Below are 6,000 nucleotides of genomic sequence, written 5' to 3' on the forward strand. Positions count from 1 at the left end.
TCCTAGTACATTGGCAACCGTTACTACCAACTTTTTATTTAATATTGTTTTTGGCCTAGGCAATCGCTACTCCCTAGTCCATGGTCCGTTGGCAGCTGTCACTCCCAACTTTGTCATTAGTAAATTCATTAGTCACAACAATATAATATGCAATGTTCCATTCACACATAAGAAAACAAATATGCAATCAATTCATTATGGAAATCAACATCACACTTAGAAAGTAATTTATACTTACAGTTTCTTGCTTCCAAAGAGTTCCCACACACGTGGTTACTGCAATATACTTTTGTTCATGCGATAATAAATTAGTACAAAATGTTAAGAAGATTATTTTATTATTTTTGCCACTTTTGGTTTATAAATAATTTATTATAGTTACTAATGCTTTTCTAAACATAGATACGCAATATTACCACATTTTTATGTGTGCATTATCATGACATTTGTTTAGTTAATGCCTAAAATACCTTTAAACTAAAACGGCCTGTGCCAATCGAAAATATGTTATACTATTATATTAATTGTATGTATCTTATCAAAGAATTAGATAATCCATACTTAGGGATGACGGGTATGTGAAAGAAGGTTGGTAGGGCTGCCTGTTAGATTGAGCTTGATTGTGTATCCCTGGGGCTGACTTACTTGAAGCTTGAGCCTTCCATGAGAAATTTAGATGATTTCTCCACCCTAGGTTATAAGTATTAGAGTATGGATCATTACCCAGACGTGAAAATGCTGCATTGACTTGCTCATTTGAAACATCAAAAAAATTTCCAGCAATAGGACAATCATTTACGTGATGCATAGGACTAGATGATAATGAACATGGTTCGTGCTGTGTGTGTATGTGAGCAGAATTAGGAGCAAAACCAGCAACCTTTAATTGATCTAACTTCCTAGTGATAGCATCAACTACTTGGGTAGCTACATCTGAAGAATGTCCTATTTCAAAAAGACCTTCGGTCTTTGGTGCTTTAGGTGCAAGTGCCCTACGTCTAGTGGATGCATTTTGAATAGAATTATTACTCAAGTTTTCAAACAAGGTCCATGATTCATCCTCACGTTTTATCATAAATGTCCTCCCACAAGATGCATCTACTGTTTATCTATTAGGCTAGGTCAAGCTTTCATAGAAGCTTTGCACTAGCTGCTATTTCAGGACAGTGTGGTGTGCGCATGAACCCACACTGTTCAGTACTTAAATCTTTCCCAGGTCTCATACAATTGTTCACCCTCATATTAGGAGATACTAGTGATAGCTCTCCTAAAGTCATTGGTTTTTCCTATGGGAAAACACTTCTTAAGGAATTCTTGTTGCAATGGAGCCGAAGAAGTAATGGAGTTTGGTGCTTAGGAATGAAACTAATGTTTGGCTCTTTTATTGAGGGAGAATGGAAAGAGACGCATCCTTAGGGCGTCCTCGATGAACCCGATCAATTTAATGGTAGAACAGATTGTTAGGAATTCACCTAGGAATTTGTAAGGGTTTTTAGTACTAAGTCCTGGGAAAGATGTTAAACTTTGTATAGTGCTAAGCTTAATCTTATAGTGAGTTGGGGTAACGTCTGGCAGTCTGAGACATGTGGGAAAAGTGTACACGGTAAGGAGATCGTAATCTCTCAAAGTCATAGGGTTATCGTCGCCCATAGTCTCAGTGGGACGCTCTCCTAGCAAATCAGAGTTTCTTTCGAATCTAAGTTGTCTAAGAGTGCGTTCAATGTCGGGGTCACAAGAAATTAAATGCAATGATAAAGAATGATGACCTAACATAAAGAAAATAAAAATAAAAACAGAAACTAAAAGCTCACAAACAACTTGTAGGAGTGTTGGAATTCAGGTGCTGCAGCTGCTGGAATTAAGCATATTGGCGCTGGTGCGCTCGATTGCATTGCAGAGTGCGCTCTGGCGTATTGTTGGCAAGGAAGGGCTCGAGCGCAAGGATGATGCGCTTGAACTCAGATTGTTGGAAAACTTGGGTGCTACGGATCTGAGTAAGAAAAACTAAAAAAAATAACAAAAAAAAGAAAAAAAACCGAAATTAAGAGTAGAAAACAAAAATCAATTATGCTATATTAAAATTTAGAACCGATTTGTAACTAATTTTTGTCATTTTTTTAATTAACAATTAAATCTGTGTAGGCCTTATAGATCTAATGATTGAATTTTAAAAAATGTACCATAGATATAGAAGACCTGTAAAAAGATTATTTCTTGTACAAAAGGTAGGCTAATGGTCTAAATTTTATCCCAAAAAAACGATACCGTTTAAGGACGTTCAAACTTCAGAACATGAAATATGACCCGTTAGAAACAAGACGGCGAAGACACACCCATCCGAAGCATTGCTATCTTGTGGTGCGAGAACCAAGTGATATACAAGTCTCATCTGGGGTAGTAGATGGAGTCCACCACCCTTATGAGTTCATAAAGTTATCTGGGATGCTGCCCTAGATTCAACTACGGGAAGAATGGGATTTGGGTGCATTGTGTAACTTAATGCCCTATCTTTTACAAAGAAAGGCGTAAGTGGTTATATCTGATCAACTACGTCACATTATTATATCAGAGACGATAAATTTAGCAGCGGAAAATATTTATATCTATTTATTTTTTTTTTTTAAAGAGAGGGACAATTCCTTTATAACACATCAGAACTTGTTTAAAATACCTCAATATAAATCAAAATGAACGTGTTCTTACATAATAAATACATACTAAAGTAGTAACACATGTGCCACATGCGGTATTGATAATACGTAACCATAATGTTGGTCTAATACAAACATCAAGTAAAAATATTACATATTAAAGTAACGTATAAAAGATAAGTTCAGCATATATAAAAGATAGACTAAACTAAATAGTCTATCATACAAAAGAGACAATAAATAGCCTCATCCATAAATATTAGGATCGGCATAATGATCCTGACAGTCCTGTCTTTCCTTATCCACCTCTGGACAATCATCTATAAGATTGTGGGAATTACCAAAATCCCATATACAAATAAGTGAGTCAACTATTTTCAATAATATAACGATTACTGATTTATTTAGAAACACATAATGTAATGATATAAGGAAATGACAGTTTTATATGTAGAGTCTTATTTATTTTCCTTTTTGCACTCTTCTCGTTTAGAGTCTTTACTCCGGTTAGTGGATTTCTTAGAGCCGTTACTCCCTCACCATTTGCAGTGTGACTAAAACCCCTAGTCTTATTAATTGTCGTGGAACTTGAGCCCCCTGTCTTATTTATTAGCTTTTTGTACTAGTAGCCATAATTTCCTAGTACATTGACAGCCGTTACTACCAACTTTTTATTTAATATTGTTTTTGGCATAGGCAACTGTTACTCCCTGGTTCATTGGCAACTGTCACTTCCAACTTTGTCATTAGTAAATTCATTAGTCACAACAGTATAATATGTAATGTTCCATTCACACACATAAAAAAACAAATATGCAATCAATTCATTATGGAAATCAGCATCACACTCAGTAAGTAATTTATACTTACAGTTTCTTGCTTCCAAAGAGTTCCCACACACGTAGTTATTGCAATATAGTTTTGTTCATGCGATAATAAATTAGTACAAAATGTTAAGAAGATTATTTTATTATTTTTGCCACTTTTGGTTTCAAAATAATTTATTATAGTTACTAATGCTTTTCTAAACATAGATAGGTAATATTACCGCATATTTTTATGTGTGCATTATCATGACATTTGTTTAGTTAATGCCTAAAATACCTTTAAACTAAAACGGTCCGTGCCAAACGAAAATGTGTTATACTATTCTATTGATTGTATGTATCCTATCAAAGAATTAGATAATCCATACTTAGGGATGACAGGCATGTGGAATAAGGTTGGTAGGGCTACCTGTTAGATTGAGCTTGATTGTGTATCCCTAGGCTGAGTTACCTGAAGCTTGAGCCTTCCATGAGAAGTTTGGATGATTTTTCCACCCTGGGTTATAAGTATTGGAGTACGGATCATTACCCAGACGTGAAAATGCTGCATTGACTTGCTCATTTGAAACATCAAAAAAATTTATAGCAATAGGACAATCATTTACGTGATGCATAGGACTAGAAGATAATGAACATGGTTCGTGCTTTGTGTGTATGTGAGCAGAATTAGGAGCAAAACCAGCAACATTTAATTGATATAACTTCCTAGTGATAGCATCAACTATTTGGGTAGCTACATCCGAAGAATGCCCTATTTCAAAAAGACCTTCGGTCTTTGGTGCTTTAGGTGCCCTACGTCTAATGGATGCATGTTGAATAGAATTATTACTCAAGTTTTCAAACAAGGTCCATGCTTCATCCTCACGTTTTATCATAAATGTCCTCCCACAAGATGCATCTACTGTTTATCTATCAGGCTCGGTCAAGCTTTCTTAGAAGCTTTGCACTAGCTGCTATTTCAGGACAGTGTGGTGTGGACATGATCTAAGTAAGTCCTTAAGTCTTTCCCAGGTCTCATACATTTGTTCACCCTCGTATTAGGAGATACTAGTGATAGGTCTCCTAAAGTCATTGGTCTTTCCTATGGGAAAACACTTATTAAGGAATTCTTGTTACAATTGAGTCGAAGAAGTAATGGAGTTTGGTGCTTAGGAATGAAACTAATGTTTGACTCATTCATTAAAGGAGAATGGAAAGAGGCGAATCCTTAGGGCGTCCTTGATGAACCCGGTCAATTTAATGGTAGAACAGATTGTTAGGAATTCACCGAAGAATTTGTAAGGGTTTTCAGTACTAAGTCCTAAGAAAGATGTTAAACTTTGTATAGTGCTAGGCTTAATCTCATAGTGAGCTGCCGTAATGTCTGGCAGTCTGAGACATGTGGGAAAAGTGTACGCAGTAAGGCAGTCATAGGGTTATCGTCGCCCATAGTCTCAGTGGGAATCTCTCCTAGCAAATCAGAATTTCTTTCGAATCTAAGTTGTCTAAGAGTGCGTTCAATGTCGGGGTCACAAGAAATTAAATGCAATGATAAAGAACGATGTCCCAACATAAACTAAAAGAAAATAGAAATAAAAACAGAAACTAAAAACTCACAAACAACTTGTAGGAGTGTTGGAATTCAAATGCTGCAGCTGCTGGAATTAAGCATATTGGTGCGCTCGATTGCATTGCAGAGTGCGCTCCAGCGTACTATTGGCAGGGAAGGGCTCGAGCGCAAGGATGATGCGCTTGAACACAGATTGCTGGAAAACTTGGGTGCTACGGATTTGAGTAAGAAAAATTAAAAAAAAAAAACCGAAATTAAGAGTAGAAAACAAAAATCAATTATGCTATATTTAAAATTTAGAACCAGTTTGGAACTAATTTTTGTCATTTTTTTAATTAACAATTAAATCTGTGTAGGCCTTGTAGATCTAATGATTGAATTTTAAAAAATGTACCATAGATATAGAAGACCTGTAAAAAGATTATTTCTTGTATAATGGTCTAAATTTTATCCCAAAAAAACGATACCGTTTAAGGACGTTCAAACTTCAGACCATGAAATATGATCCATCAGAAACAAGACGGCGAAGACGCACCCATCCGAAGCGTTGCTATCCTGGCCGTTGGATTTGCGCTCCTCCCCAAATTAAAAAAATTCGACCGTTGGAGACCCGAACGTTAAACTCCTCCACCTCATATATTTCCCTCTCGGCTCTCGCTCTCATTCTCATTAACCCCCAAAGATCTTCCTCTTAATTCCTCTTCTCCAAGCACAAGAAAAAGCTTAAGAAATCGACTCCCTCACAAACAAAGCCTTGGTATTTGAGACGGAAGTGGCTGCTGAGGAGAAACCGAGTACTGCGGCGATGACGACGACGATCGACAGGCATACGATTTCTCGGCGCCGCGGTTCTCCGCTCTCACCTACGCCCTATCCGTACGTAAATCCCTTCCTCCTTCACAACCCTGAAAGAAAAATAAAAACCGAGAACTTATGTCTCTGTTTTAGGCGCTTTCCTGTTCAATTTTTCTTG

This window comes from Alnus glutinosa, chromosome 2, assembly GCF_958979055.1.
Source record: "Alnus glutinosa chromosome 2, dhAlnGlut1.1, whole genome shotgun sequence".
In the NCBI taxonomy this organism is placed as follows: domain Eukaryota; kingdom Viridiplantae; phylum Streptophyta; class Magnoliopsida; order Fagales; family Betulaceae; genus Alnus; species Alnus glutinosa.